This window comes from Macaca nemestrina, chromosome 13 (genome assembly GCF_043159975.1).
Source record: "Macaca nemestrina isolate mMacNem1 chromosome 13, mMacNem.hap1, whole genome shotgun sequence".
Classification (NCBI taxonomy): Eukaryota; Metazoa; Chordata; class Mammalia; order Primates; family Cercopithecidae; genus Macaca; species Macaca nemestrina.
In genome coordinates, this window is record NC_092137.1 from 23,024,488 (window position 1) to 23,041,447 (window position 16,960).

Consider the following 16,960-nt stretch of genomic DNA (forward strand, 5'->3'; position numbering starts at 1 on the left):
TAATCCCTTTTTATGTCTGAGTAATATCCCATTGTTTGTGTATATCAAAATATGTTTATTCATTTATCTGTTGATGGACACTTGGGCTGTTTCCACCTTTTGGCTATTGTGAATATTGCTTCTATAAACATTGTGTACAAATACATGTTTCAGTACTTTTCCTTCAATTCTGGTAGGCAGGTACCAAGGAGTGGAACTTCTGGGTAACTTGGTTATTCTGTTTACCTTTTTAGGAACCATCAAAATGTTTCCCACAGCGACTCTACCATTGTGCATAAACAGGAGCAACCCTTGATTATTTTGCATGTTCTGCACATGTATCCCAGAACTTAAAGTAAAATTTTAAAAAATGATTAATTTTATGGTAGGTGAATTTATTTTTATTAATAAAAATGAAATATTGCAAATAAAAAATATCAAGGAGGGCTTTCTAGAAGATACAGAACTTAATCAGAGCCTCGGATGATGAGTAGGATTAGGCAGGCTAGGAAGAAACGAAATAGTAAGCAAAAATAGAGAATAATTCTCCATGAATCCCATACAATAGATATTCTTGCGTATCAGCAAGTTTCTGCGTAGCGTGCCCCAAGTTCACCTGGCTTTGCCTTCTCCATAACTCTACTCAGCACTCAGTGACTCTACAGGAATTAACAAGAACCACATTTACAGAAAGTTTTGTATACATGGTGTGAAACAGAGTACTTGCTGGAGAGCAATGTACTAATATCAGAAAAACTGGAGCAAGTTCCAAATAACTGAGAAAGCCCCACAGCTCCCCAAATGTGTCTAGGGCTTGCAGGCAGAAAACACGGGTGCTTGTGCACCAGGTGACCCTGCCTAGTCCCTAGAGGCACCCACAGTTCTGCCTTGCTGCCCACCATGACCTGCCCGGCCCTTTTCCTCCCCACCAAGTCACTAAGGATTCCCATCAAGAGCACAGGTCAGAGGTCCCAGCAAAGTGGAAGGGGCCTGGGGAAGGCTATCCCTGGAGAGGATAAAGCTGTTCTGCCTTTCTCTGGGCCACCACCCACACAGCCTTGGGGGCAAAGGAAATGTCAGTGGCCTCTCTGAAGGTAGAAACCCCCGACTATGGTGCTGGGCTGGACTCACCTTTCTTCAGCGAGCAGAAACAGGGGAGGGACCCAGGAATAAGCAAGGCCTGCTTTCCCTGCAGTCCCACTAGGGAAGGATCTAATGAGCAGCTCTGAGGAACCCTGAGAACAACCCATGTCTTAACCCAGTTCTCTGACTCTGGGCTCCAAGTCACTTCTGTGGGAGCTTCCCCATGCTGCCATCAGTCACGCCAGGGGTCTCTGGCTCCTTCCCACAAGCCTGAGCCATCAGTCACAGTGGGATGGAAGGCTGGAGGTGGGGAAAGTCATGAGATAGACTCTGTTCTGTTTACAAATTGCTTTTAGCCCTGTGGAGAGAAGTACTTCCAAATGTGAAGGTGTGTGTGACTGACAGCTTTGCCTGAATCCTACCAAGGTTAGTGACAAAGCCATTGCCCCTGCCTGAGTCCCTCAGTCCTTAGGCAGAAACAGGGATCCTGGCAAAATAGTCTTTCCTCTAGCTCCAGCCTGTCAATTCATCCAGGGCTAGAACTTGTCTTATTCATCCTGAAATCTCTCATTGAACCTGTCACGGTGCCTGCACACCTATATGCTGGTCGAACAAATGTTGTGCATTTATATTCTTGCTCCTGTGTCAACAACACTGCTGGCTTTTATGACCTCAAGATTTATGTAGACATGTTTTTAAAATATAAGCATTTATTGCATGCCTATTGTGTGCTTGGTGCAATGCTGGGTGCTTTATATACACTTTCTCCAACCCTTCTAACTACCCTGCAAAGCAAGTATTCTATCCTCAAGGGAAAAGTTAAGGGCCATGCCATCTCTACATACTCTGCTCATTTTCTCTCCAAGCCACGCCAACTGATTTCCACTTCCTCCTATCTCTCCACCAAAATTGCTTTTTCTGCTGTTGCCTATAACCTCTATGTTATATCTGACCATATGGACCACCCCTTCCATCTTGAAGATTCTTTTCTTCATTTTCTTGACATCACACTCCTGGTTTCCTCTGGCTGCTCTCTCTCTCTCTCTACCTCCTGACACCCCTAGCTACTCCCCTCCAGGCTCCACAGGGGTTAAGAGAAAAAGTTTTGTAGCCAGATTGCTGAGTTCATACCCTGAGCTCCCCCATCTACTAACAGTGACTTGGGCAAATATTTAATCTCTCATGACTCAGTTTACTTCATAGGGTTGTGGTAAAAATAAAAGGATACACGCAGCACAATTAGCACAATGCACAGCACACAGTGAGCCTTCTATAAGAGCTAGCTCCTTATATTATCACTATTACTACAATAACCTATTATTACTCTTTCAGTAAGTGGAGAAGTTCCTTGGAGCCTTCTAATCCTCCTCTCATCTTGCTCTTGCCTAAGGCAACCTCATTCATCTCCATGACTTTCAGTGTCATCTATATGTTGACATCTCCAAATTCATATCTCCGACCCAGATCTCATTTAAGCTCCAGACTCATTTATCCAATCGCCTACTTGACACATCCATTTGGATGTCTCACAGGCATCTCCATTGACGTGTCTAAAACAGAACTCCCTTCCCTTGGCCTCTCCTCGGTCTTCTTTATCACAGACAATGGCACCATCATCCGCTGGTGACATCAGTAAGAAGCCAGGGAATGTCCTTCACACTTCTCTTTTTCTCACCGCCCATATCGAATCCATTACCACAAACTTCCCATTTCACCTCCAGGATATCTCTCTTACTTCCATTCTCTTTTTTATATTTCTATTACCATCATGCCAGTCCAGGTTGTAGGTGTCTCTATTTCATCTCTAAACCCTCCATTCCTTTCCTCACATGCAATCATGAAGAGGTGGTGGTGCTTTTCGTTTTTAAGATAAGTCAAATTATAAAGTCAATCTCTACTGAAAACCCTCCCAATGCTTTCCATTGTCTATACAAGAAAATCAAATCTTTGCAGTGGCCCTCAAGGCTCTTCAACACCCAGCCCTTCCCACGGCTCCAGCCTCACCTTGCCACCTTCTTCCTGGCTGAAGCTACCCCACAATCCCAGGGCTGCCATCCTTCCTTTCCTTCAGGGACTCAGCAGGTTGCTCTTCCTACATCCTGCTATCTTAACCCTTTGCATGCTCTGGACTTCTTTGGCCAGCTGGTGAAACCTATGGAACCCTGCTGAGAGTGTTTTTTAACGCATAAAATAAAATGCATAGGATTGTAAAAAATATATCAAAATACACCTGCATCTGTGAGGTACCTCTTTGGTGCAGGATTTTGGTAGGAGAGGAAGCCATGCATATGTAGAGGGCATGAGATATATGGGAAATCTCTGTATCTTCTACTCAATTTTGCTGTGGACCTAAAACTGCTCTAAAAATCGTCTATTAAAAATACATTTACCATGTAGTAACAATATATGTGCTTCTTTATCAGTGCATTTGCTGACAAGATCTTGCAATGGTTCTAGTAACTACCATAATTTCAGCAAACATGATATGAAAACAGCTGTGATCCCTATTGGTGACAAGTTCACAGTCACCACTAACACTACACTGTGAAATAAAGTGGAATTCCCCTGCAGTTGAGAGCCTTATTTGTACAAAGAAAACTCTCCTCCCACATTCTTCCCCTGAATAGCTCCTATTCATCCTCCAGCACCAGAAAGAGCTTCTTTGACACCCACCCCCAACCCTGCAATTAAGTGAGGAACCTCTTTCCCTGTTATCCTCTCTCATCAAATCTAATTTTTACAACTCAATTTGTCTCCAATTGTAATTACATATGCTTTTGTTTGCATGATTAGGATCTTTTTGTGTCACTAGATCGAAAGCTTCCATGAGGGCTGGAACGATGGTCACCCTGTTCAGTGCAGGAAATGATTCAAGGAATGAGTGAATACATGACTTTGCCCATCACTGGTAAGCAGTGGAGCATGGCTACAAGAAACCCTTCTGTCTAACTCCACAGCTTTAATTCTTTTGCTGTGTCACATTGAATGAAACTTATTCAGAGATGATTTCTGCTGCACACACGTACCTTCTAGTACCATCTTCCACCGATCTTTCTACTTAACAGAAAAGTTGTCTACATCATTTTATTTAACTTGGCCTTCAGGAAGGCTACTTTTACCAAAAGTGTTTATATTTACGATGGTAGCTTTTGCTGAAAACTGATGGTGAAAAATTGGGTTCATATTTTTAACTTACTTCATTTTTGGAAAATTTTAAATGACTTTAGATATATTCAGGGCTTAAGAAATATAAAGACAATGATGAGGATGGTGATGATGATGAGCATTTATTGAGTGTTCTAAGCACTTTTCATACGTTAGCTCGTTTAATCTTAAATGTGAAGGGTTCCTACTTCAAAATTTAGAAAAGTGAGGCATAGATAGATGATGATCTCAAGCAGAAAGCTATGCTTTCCACCAGCACACATACTGATTTTAAGATTTTCTTCTCCTGCCCCAAGAGCCTAGGATTAGACAACTATTTCAAAACTAAGAATTCTGTATGCAAATAGATTCTTAAGGGGTAACACCTTAATCTATTCCACTCAACTAATACACTACCCAAGATTAGCTGATCATCAAATCAACCAGTCTTCCACCTTAGAAATCACAAAGCAATCATATAAGTTCAAAGTTCAAGACTCAGAACCCTTCCTGGGAGATGGGTCATCACATTAAGGAGCCCAGAGCAGCAGACATGGGGAGTGGAAGGACAAGTAGAGGAAGAATCATAGATCAAGGTACCAGACCCCAGCTCAGAAGAGCCAGACCTTAAAAATCATTTCTGGGTTGGCTTAGTTTTAAGGCTAGGTCAACATTAGAGTTTGAATCTGTATTGGCAAAACTTAGTAATATTAATGTCGAGTCCAGGTTAGTGTTAGAATGAGACTATAGGTTAGGATGAGAATCTTATTTACAATAAAGCGTGGTGCCTAAGTTCCAGTTAGGGGCTAGACTTCTAGAAAGACCCTAGGCTTAGGTTACATTTAGAAGCTGTTGAGATGTGGTTTAGAACTGTTATCAGAGTCCAGGTCAGCATCTGGAAAATGGGTTGGAGATTCAATCAAAAGAAGTATTTAGGTCTAAATTCAGATTGTGAGTAACAGAATACTTTCCAGTTGCTGACAAAACCCTGGGTAAGGATCTGTGCTCTGCCTGTGGTCTTGGTAGAGATATGACACAGGTATGAGGGTGCTGGCAAGATGTAGCTGGGAGTCTGCGAGTGTATCTAATGCAGATGCTTCCATCCACCTAGAGAGTAACTGTGGACACAGCGACTGCCCAGAGCAGCTTTTGCCCCTGCATCCCTGGTACTGCCTGTGGATATGAACATGCCAGGGTTTCACACCCTCTACCACCTTGGAGTCCTGTGAACCCAGCCCTTCCACCCTGGCTTATTCACACTTCCTATGCTCCCATCAGCAGCCTTGATCCCTCAGAGAAAGTGAGGGGATGCCCTGCCCCCTAATGAAAACAGCTTATCAGGCCTTAGTCAAAGTCTTAGAGAAAGGCTTGCTTATTCCACTGATAAAAACAAGAAATTTCTCTGATTCCTTCAAACCAAATGCAAGGAACAGGTCCAGGCCCGGATGGAATCTGTAAGCCCTCTCCTCTGTGCCCCAAGACACCACCTCCCCTACACTTCAGTCCCAGCCCCAAACAGCCCCAGTCATCCACCATTCTAGCTAATGGAAAATGCTCAGGACAGTGATGGCCTCAACCCAGATACCATAGCTCTCACTCCTCCAGTGGTGGTGGGTGGGCATTGTCTAGAGCAAACAGCAAGGGAACCTCTTGAGTGGAATTCTCAGCAAAGGTGAGATTATAGGGATCTGATATGGTTTGCATTTGTGTTTCAAGCCAAATCTCATGTCAAATTGGAGAAGGGGCCTGGTTGGGGGTGATTGGACCATAAGGGCAGATTTCCCCCTTGATGGTCTCATGATAGTGAGTAGGTTCTCACAAGATCTGATGGTTTAAAGTGGGTGGCATTTCCCAATTCGTTCTCTCTCCTCTCTTCTCTCCTTTCTCTCTCTCTCTCCCCCTTTCCCCCTCCCTCTCCCTCTCCCACTCCCCCATGGTGAGATGTGCTTCCTTCCCTTTCACCTTCTGCCATGATTGTAAGTTCCCTGAGACCTCCCAGTCGTGCTTCCAGTTAAGCCTACAGAACTGTGAGTCAATTAAACCTCTTTTCTTCATAAATTACCCAGTCTCAGGTAGTTCTTTACAGCAGTGTGAAAATGGACTTAATACAGAATCCTTGGTCTCTCTTAGGAGACCTCAAATTTGCATAGGGTCTTATCCTGCTGAGGGAAAACAGGATATGATTTGCACAAGAAGTACCCACATTTTTTTTTCATGAAACTCTCCCAAAACCCAAAACCAAATTATAAATGGAATCACCCTATTCCACTGGGCAAACATTATAATTGGATATATGTTCCTCACCAAAGCCAGTGCAAAATAAGGGAAAGGGTACAGGGGACCTAGGTTCTAACCTAGAAAATCCCACTAACTGTGCCACTATGAAAGATCACATGACATAGGACTCATGTCAGCATCTGTAAAATGGGAATCACTGGGCTAAGTCCACCTCAGAGGAGTACCTGGGCAAAAACGAAAGGGAACGATCACTATGAAAGCCAGAGAGCTGAAACAAACACATCTGCTACCCTTGGAGATCTCACCTGTGAGGTTCTTAAAGTGCAGTCACCTGGGGGAAATAGCAGTGTGCAAGCATATCTCCGGTTCACCCCTCGCCCTGCAGGCCTGGCTCTGAGGAGTAGTCCTCCCCAGAGGTAAGCTCCTGTGTCTAATTGACTTGCAGTCACAAAATGTGCTCCCCACGTGGCCTGCATTTGTCCTTTCCTAATTTAGGGTCATTTCTCCTTGTTGTTCCTACACTGATGACTAAAATTAATCTCTGGCATTTCCCAGCAGCTAAATCATCATAATCAAACCCTGCAGCTGCCAGATTTGCTGACTCAAACCCCCTATGTATTCATATGATATTTGCCGGGTAATTACAGAATAGAGGTAATTATATTCATGACTCCATTACTTTCATAATTCCAGAGACCCAGAAATCACTTTAAAAAAAAACTCACAGAGCCCAGAGAAGAAATTCCTTCAATAGCTACCCTAAACTACCTCTTATTCTGTTTGCCTTTTCAGATCATTCTTTCCTCAAAACTTTCCCATTCAACAGTAGCAGCTCCTGAGCTCCTCGGTGAAGGGACAAAAGGACAGAGATGAAACACAGACTAGGATGGGGCCACTCATCTTGGTTAGGACCAAAAATTCACTGGATGATTTAAATCAATGTGCAGTGGCAACAGTAACACCAGTTACTACTGTAACAGTTAAGCGTTAAGTGCACTTAAGGCATTTACCTCAGTGGACTCTCAGGCACTTGCCACAATGAAGATTTGTTTCCTATTCATGCCACAGTCCAATTCAGGTGCTTCTTATGACCCACCTGTCATATGCCCATTCAGGAACCCAAGCTCCTTCTGTATTGTGGCTCTGCCCACTCTAAGTCCTCAATGGTTTCTCCAATCAGCTAACAAATAGGAAGACTTTGGTAACTCCCTAGACCTAGACATGACACTCATCAATTCCTCTCATCAATTCCTATTAGCAACAGCTTGGCCCAGGGCCCCACCTACATGCAAGGTAGCCCTTGCCAGAAAGCAACTTCCTGGCAGCAGCTCTATGCAACGATACAGAACACACACCTTTGGTGGCTACCTGGCCACTTCCACTAACAGTGTGATACTAACAGGGCATAGAGGAGCATCCCAGGGCATTTGGGAAATGAGAGATCATCACAAGCTGTGTGCCCTGCAGTACAAATTAAAGTGGTAAAACAAATACAGTTGTCCCTTGGGACAATCCAGTATTGGCTCCAGGACCCCCTGAGAATACTATAATTAGTGGGAGATTGAGTCCTGTAATTGGCCCTGTGGAACCCAAGAAATAACAAAGGAAATTCACCATCTCTATTAAATTACCGTCTACTAATTTAACATCCAAAAAGGATCGCATCGCAGTGGCATCCCAGTGTGATCCCTGAGTGATGCCTGGGCAGACTATTTAGTCTCCCTTCCCATTTCTTACTCCCATCCAGGCTTTTTTGTGTGCTGCCAGATGCTGTGACAGTGCTGCCCTCAAAATTCTCCCCTTATAACTCCTCCCTAGAGATCTGTCGACTCCTCACTGCCCGCAATTTGTGCCATGGCTGTCCCTCTCTGCAGCTCAGCCTGCTGGGGCACTCACAGAGAGGAGGTCATGTATGTCCAGCAATGGTGAGAGATGCCAGCAAGGACTCTGGTCACCAATCAAAGGGACAGGCAGGGTGACTGCTAATCCTGATTAAAGCAGAGAAGGAGGCCAGTTGTGAGGGCAGAACTCGGGAGTCAGGATGCAGTCAAGTCCCACACCTTTAGGGCTGTCCCTGGGGATGCTTGTCCCAAAATCGGTGGCAGTAGAGGAGACCCAGTAGCAGAGACACTGGAGAGTGTGGCAGGATGACTGGTTCGACTGGTTCCCTGGGCTTTGGGTCCTACTGAGTCCCAGGAGTGGCACAGAAGCTGCTTGTAGACTTGGAAGGGTTAACCAGGGACTGAGCCTGAGGCTGAGTGGCATCAGCAGATGTGCCCAAGAGGAGTTTAGAACTGGGGAGAGGGGAGATGCAGAGATGAACTGGGACTGATAATGAAGCCAAACAAAAGAGAAACTCACATGGTGGTCCTCATGAAGCATCTCACCTACATCAGAAGGGCCCAGAAGACTGGAGTCCATTGACCATCACCCAACAGATAGGTGGCCCCCACCCATGCAAACATGTGGAGTACGCAGGCATTCTCTTCCATTTTTAAAACTCCAACCTAATGGCTCTCCTATATTTTCCATTCTGAATTTTCCACTTCAGCAGTTTTCTTTTTGTTTGTTCCAGAAAAAGGATAGAATTAAGTTTTACTTGAAACCTTGAAACACTTGAAACACTTGAAAACCTCTACAAGATGCAGCCTTTCCCCAGAACTGCTTTTGTGGCTGATCATGGCAACCTATGAGTGGGGAAACAAGGGGCACACTCCTGGCACAGCAATCAAAAGCCCAGGGTGAGCACTTCTCTGAGGCTGAGCTCCCTCCATGGAAATGTGAGGAAGGCAGGTCGCAACCTCTTAGGTAAGAATAAGAATTCCCCAGCTGATATGCCATCCTCCAACGCTTGATTCTACCTCGTCCACTTTCTCATCTGGGAAGCCCTTGGGATTTCCAAATACTGGTAGAAAAATATTTTTTGTAGTATCACAATTTTTTTCAAAATGCAGTGTTTAGAAGCATATATTAATAAACAACAAGAAGAAGAAAAGGTCTAGTTTCATTTTTTATTCCCCTTCAAGTAGAAAATGGACCTCTGCCATCCCCTACCCCCTTTTTGGAGCCTCATGCTTTGTGTCCTCTTTCTGCACAGTTCCATTATATCCCATCTATCCAGAACTCAAGCATCCTCAACCATTCAGAGCAGAGTGGAGAACAAAAATGGTGCTGCAAGGCAGCTGAGCACCCAGGCTAGAGGTCTCGCTGTCCACCCAGAGACATTGGCAGCCACAAGGAAGCCTCACAGCCTTCTTGTTCCTACGTTTTAAACACTAGTGAGTTTAGTTCTCAACCCGTGGCATACCTAGGACAGTGCATTGGAACAGGGAGAGGGACCACCACAGGTGACAAAGGCTCTGAAAGCACAGTAGGTGAGGCTGCCCATGCCTAAACAAACAATCCAAGATTTTGCAAGAGGCTAGGAGGATTTTGGAGGAAGGGGTCTGACTCAAATGAACCAAAGTGGGCAATCCAGTCTGGCAAAATTCCACAATGAGCTGGCATTTCTGCTTAGAGGAAAGGCAGAGGAGAGCAAGAAGGGAAGGCAAGGTTTGGAAGGCAGGCCAAGCTGGTAGTGAGTGATTTGAACAGAGAGGCCATCTGACAAGGTGTTGTGTGCAGAATTTGGGTGTGGAAGCCCATGCATCATGAATACAGTAGCGATGGAGGATGCAGGCGATGTGGGGAGCTTCTGGGAGAGGGGAGGCATGAGCATCCCACAGCAACCAGGAGCACCCTGGCTTCTGAGTTAGGATACCATCAAGGGACGAGACCCCACCTGGCCTGGGGATTCCAAGGCTACCAGGCAACTCAGAATGGCAGAGCTGGCAGGAAACTGAGACATCAAAATCCACTTCCAATTTTTCACACACTGCTCTGAGACCTGGCTGGGAGTGGTGGGTATGGTAGTGGCAGGTCCACATTTTGGCAAGAGGTGAGCGGGACAGCCACAGCTGCTCCCAGACCCCCACCTCCCAGCCCAGAAATCTCCCCTGCACTTGGCTGCCTCTCATTCCCTCCCCACCCCCAACCTGCGAAGTGTCCAGCCACTGTCCTGGCCCTGTATGGGGGTCAGCAGGATTTCTTAGGACCCTGTGCCCACCCAGGGAGCTGGCCTCAACCATTTAGCTTTGACTGAAGCAGGTAGTGGGACGCCTGCCGGGCTAGGGAGTTGGGAAGCTTCGTTAATCGTGCTTTCAGAGCACTTTGCGATGCAGAGATGAAAGACGTCTGAGGAGAGCAAAGTACAGCCATTACAATCTCCATCTTCCTAATTGAGGAAAATGAGGTTATTTCCAAATCCTCTGTGATGCGACGGGAAATGTGCTTGATAGGCCCTCACTTACGGCTTCTCCCTCGCCACAGCTACTCAGAGCTCAGGTAGCCAGAGCACTATGTGTGCAGAGCACCCAGGTTACAGCCTCGCCACCCAGACATGCCCCCGCTGCCCTGTGTCACTCCTGATGCATCAGCCCCAAGAAGGGCAGCCTCGTCAAAACATCAAAGTTGGGCACCTTTGCGCGGCAAGGAAGTCCTCCTCCTCTGCACTGAGTAATTGGAACAAAACGACCCAGGTAGTCTTGCTGTAACATCAAAGCTGCATATAATAACCTCACAGATGAATTTAAGAGTGAATACATTCACAGCCACTGCTCAAGTTTGAAGTATGCTGCAATGTTTTTCAACTTCAGAACCTTGTAAGTAGAAGAAGAAAAAAAAATCACCCGCCATTCCTTCTTCTATTGACCCTTCTGGGCTGCAGTGGAAGGTATGGGTTTATTGTCTTTCCGTAAGAAGTCAGTCTAAGAACAATGACGAGGATAGGAACAATCAAGAATAGGACTAGGGGGCAGGAGAGAAATCCCAAAGGTAACATATATGTTCATACAAACCCCAGACCACCCACAGGCTCTGTGAGGCACAGAGAGTGATGCTGACCAAAACACCTGCCAGGGTTCCACCATCAAGGTCAGTGGGGAGGGGCCAGTCACTGATCTTGAATGAATGGCTCCCTTTATTTAGGTTAGAAGACTAAAGGTGAGTATATATTTATGAACATTAGAGCTACCAAAGAGAGGAATTCAGAATTGGTTCACAAGATAGTAGGTTGGTGTGAAAGTACTGTGGTTTTTGCCAAAGTAGTAGAAATTACTTTCGCACCAATCTAATACAGATGGCCCTTCACTGTGGGGCAGCTGAAGTCCTGGAACCTTCAAGAAGCAAGTCACAGACTCCCATTTCTGGGAGGGAACTCAGAGGTCACAGCTAAGGGGACCCAAGGACAGGATTGTGACATGCACTGTGGCCAGGAAGTGTCTGTAAAATAGCATCCTTTGGAACACAGCTGAAGGCAAAGATTCAGGACGTGTCCTTTCTCAGTGTTGCCCCGCACAGCAGCTGCTCTACTCCCTACCTGAGCACATCTAGACAGGTCCACTTCTCTTATCCTCACAGCCTAACGAAACTCCCTGGGTCTTCTATTTCTAGTCGATCTTAACTCCCTGGCGCCTAGACCTAGACATGCCCTGTGGTCAGTAGATACATTGCTACCTTTTTGTATAGCCACCACACTGTAGGACTGCATGCCAGGTTAATGCACTATTTATTCAACCCACTTCACAGCTGAGAAAACAAGAGAATAAGGATATAACTTCTCTCTTCAGTGAGAGAACATGTAGGTGGCACATTATTGCTATAACAACTGGTACGTGCATCCTCTTCCAAAATCAAGGGGCCTGTAAATATCACCCTCACAGTAACTCTGTGAAGCAGCATTCACCCTGAAACCCTGAAACCATGTTGCAGGGCTACACCCCAGCCTGTTCCTAAAACCCATGCCCTTCCTCATTCACCTATGATCCAGTGGCATCATTGTCCCTCATTATGGGGCAAATTGTGTCCCCCAAAAAGATGTTGGAGTTCTAACCCCCAGTACCTGTGAATGTGACCTAATTTGGAATGATCAAGTTCAGATGTCACTGGGGTGAACCTCTAATCCATTATGACTAGCGTCTTTACAAAATGGGAGAATTCAGACACAGAGGCTGACATGCACCAGGGAGAATGCCACATGCAGATGAAGTCGGAGACGCAGTTTGGCTGCATCTATAAGCCAAGGAACACCAAAGACCAGCAGCAAAACACCGGAAGCCATGGGTGCCAGGGAGGCCTGGAACAGATTCCTCCTCGTAGCCCTCAGAGGGAGCCACCACGGCAATGGACAGCTTGATCTTGGACCCCTGGCCTCCAGAACTAAGACCAGACACATCTTCTGTTTTTTTGTAGTGCCACCACCCAGTTTGTGGTATTTTGTTAGGGCAGCCCTAGAAAAGTGAGGTACCTCCTTATACTCACTCCAATCTTTTTGTCCTCATTGCTCATACTAAGACCTCCAACCCACCTCTCCAGCTGGCCTCCCTTGCACTGAAAAAGGTAAGGGTGGGCCAGTTTCTGGGAAGGCTTGCATATACCCTTTTATTCCAGGTCCTGCCCACCCTACACACACACACACACACCACTCCCCTAGAATGGAGAGGCAGGGATCAATGGGAGCAGAAGGCCTGGGCCAACCTTGGCACACTGGGTAAAAGTTGGAAAGTCAGGGGGAGTCTTCCTTGTTTTTTGTTTTTGTTTTGAGACAGGATCTCGCTCTGTCACCTAGACCGAGTGCAGTGACACGATCACGGCTCACTGCAGCCTCGACCTCTGGGATTCAAGCAATCTTCCCACCTCAGCCTCCCAAGTAGCTGAGACTACAGGCACACACCACCACACCCATCTAATTTTTGTATTTTTTGTAGGGACAGGGTTTCATCGTGTTGCCCAGGCTGGTCTCGAAATCCTGGGCTCAAGCAATCCTCTCACCTCGGCCTCCCAAAAGACTAAGGTGTGAGCCGCCACGCCCAGACCCGCCCTGTTCCTTGAGACTTCTGCCTGCCAGTATCAGCACCTCCCTTTGTCTCTGGGGTGAGCAGCCAGGCTCCTGAGCCAGCACACTTTTTCATCCCATACCCCACATGTCACCCTGGGGAGTCCTTTCTTGTCCCATACCTACCTCACCAAGAGGACAAACTGCTCTAGGCTACCAAGGCTGGCCATCTCTCCCTGCTACCTCCCAGCAAGGAACTTTGGTTTGAGTGTTTGCTATTAGGTGACTCTGGAAGGCAAAGAGCTCCTTGTCCCTGTGTTCCTCAGAAGGCCCAACAGAGCATTTCCTGATGCACTGTCTTCCCCTGGGAACTTTCACTACTTCACATCCCACTGCTGTCACAGAAATTCACTGCTACTTTTCACAGCAACTTTGCCTGGTCCTCATGCCCAAATTTGGAGGCTGTGTGGGAGTGCCTGCCTCTCTTGCTGTTGCCCTCTGCTCCAGTTTGGGCATCTTCACTAAGAAAAATAGATGTCCTGTGACATGCTTATAAAGCTCCAAATGATGCCAAGGCTGCCAGTTCACTAGATAAGGAGTCAGGACAGGAATGGTGCAGTCTGCACAAGCACAAGCTCATAACCCACCAGTCCTTTTCTACTAACTGGGCCCCTGCACCTTGAGCTCTTCTCCCCATCCAAGGATTCCTCTGGCATCCTCTGCAGGTCCTCAGGGCCTCGGAGATGTGGAGTTGGCTGGCAAGTTCAAACAACAAGGAAAAAAGCATTCCTTTGGATGCAAACAATCAGGCTGAAGAGCTTCTACAAAAGCCCTTGCCATATCATAATTTTGACCTAGACATTCAGTTTTAAAGTTTTTCTTTTCACTTAAATTTTGTGCTTTATTGTGACTAGCAAAGCCTTGTTGATTTAACTTTGTGCATTGTTATTTTTCCTATAAAGGGATGATTTTTTAAAAGCTTGTCAGTTAAATATGATTACATCCTACATAAACCAGAGTTACTTTTCTTCCTACAAATACATATCTGATTTTAAAATGTGCTTCATAGAAATTCCTGTATAGCCCACTTCTCTCCCATGAAGGGAGGCCTGGAGTTTGATTTACTTTGTGTTCCGTCGGTACCTGGCTCCTGCGCATGGGACATCACCACTCACATACACACAGGAATTAAATGAATTAAATGCAGGGGTGGATGATGAAAAAGCTTCTCCAGCAAATGAAGTATTTGGAGATTTATCAACATCTCTAGGGTACTCTGAGCCTCTCCAGGTTACCTCTGAAATGCACAGGATTTACGAGGGATTAAGAGAAACTTGAAAATCTCTAAAAATGCAAGAAAACAATTAATGACTTGAAAATAGGACTCCTAAAAAAAAAAAAAAGAAAAGAAAAGAAAATAGGATTCTTTAAGGTAGGTTAGGAATGTGGTCATATAACAGGAGACAGTGGAAGAGACAAGAATAATTTAAGGGGCCTTTGAGTCTAGAATGACATCATCTACATCTAATCTTTTCCCACTTTCATCATTAAAACAAAGCAACTACTTCTTCCCCATCAGCCTCTTGCCCCTTGATTTCTACTCAATGGCTCCCATCCCATCTATGTCAACTTAGCGTTTATCAACTCAGTGATGTATGTTTTTGGCAGCTTTTCAGTGGTTCCCTGTCTTAATTGTCATAGCACTGTAGAGATGAAAGGGTAGGGAGTTCAGTAGAGCAAGATCAGATAACCAACTAATAACCACCCAGCCACTGATCCGTCACCCCCATTTCTGCCTAATGCCCCCAAAGCACACAGCATTATGGCATTACCTACATCATCCCCAGTGCAGTCAGGCTTTATGTACCACCACCTTATCCCACACCCCATACACCACATCTATCCCCTATGCGCTCACTTCTACCAAGAAGTCCTTTTCCCTTTCCCCAGCCACATAACATCCTCATCCTGTCAGGTCTAGCTCAAGCCTCTAACTGTCTGTGGGTCCAACTTCCTTCCAGCCCTGAGGGAGAAATCCCTCCTCTAAGTGCCAGCACTGGGTATGCAACAGACTGTTCCCAAAGCACTTGGACTTGGGTGAAAATTGATACTTTCATGTGGACGTACTTTATCCTCACGACTCAAGTGTAGCTTCCCGGAAGTCCATGTGCTGAGCACATAGTATTCAGTAAGTATTTACTGATGTGAAGGATTGTGGTCAGTCAGTCCCTATTGAGAATACAGTAGGGGGAACTGAAATAGGCTGCATGTGGATGAAACGTAAGAAAACAATTCTATGCATTACTAGTTATACTACTTCTGCTTGATCACACTTTTCCAGCATTTTGGCAGATATTCCAACATACTCCTGAGAAGTATATAACACAAGTATCCAGGGAAGCACTGCAGAAATTATGTTGGCCTCCATACTAAGCTCTTTACCAGGTGCTAGGAGTACAAAAGTAGTCCAGATCTCGCTTTCACTAATGCATTGTGGCTGACCTTCATCTGGTACCTGTAAAGCAGTAAGGCAGGCCCGTCTCACCCACTCTTTCTCAATCACGCTTCTCCCAGAGTTGTCCTAGGTCTTAGGCCTTCCCTCCTTGGAGCTACAGGACTACCACCCGTCTGTATCACAGGCTGTCAGCCCTTGCTGCTTGGGCCCCACCCCTGGAGACAGTTGTAACCAGTCCAGGTTGGGCCCAGACACTAGTATTTTTTAAAAGCCCCCACTTGTTTCTAAAGTGCATCCAGACACAAGAATTCCTGCACCATACGCCACCCCCACCACCTCCACCACAGTCAGGGCAGGGGAGGGCAAGAGTGGCCACACAACCCTCCCTCTCTGGCCCCTCCCTTTGTTCTACAAAGGCTGGAATTATGGATAGACTCTACAAAAGGTTTGTGTGCAACTCTGAGGAATGATAATAGAGAGGTGGTAAAATGTAAACGAGATACAACACGATTGTACAAAAATTCAAAAAAGCTAATAAGCTCTTCACAGGAGCTATTCTCACAACCACACCCCAGTTCCTAGCATTGCTTCCCAGAGCTGAGGTCAGCTAACCCCTTCTTCTGAAAGAGTCCCTCTTCTGTCCTTCCATTTTTAACATGCCATCCACTTTATCCCTGGAGACTGGGCTCAGCCTTTCATTCAACCCTTCTGCTCAACGACAATCCTTGAGACTCCACTCTTTGCATGATTTGACTTATTCAGTCTGGAATAACCTCAGTGGTGCCTTGAATCAGCCCAGGGTTCCCCACGGTCACTTCACTTTACAAAGCTCTTCACTGGGACTCTCCTTTCCTACAAGACACTTGGGCCAAATCTACAAATATTCTTCCCTGACCACCATGAGGATCCTCTGTACATCATCACACAAAACGGCTAGAGGTCTTCTCTCCTGCTTCCAGACCACGCCCAGGGATCTACCAACGCATCTGAAATGACTTGCCAAACAAGTCACCTGCCCTCGAGGGACACCCTTTTGCACCCAGAAATCCTGAGAACTGTGGTTTATCAGTCCTGGCTGCACATTAGAATCACTTGAGGAGCTTTAAAAAAATATCCATGTCTGAACCATGAATTGGTCAAGTAGACGAGAAGCCCTGGAGGTGGAGCTCAGGCATGGTTGAGAATCACAC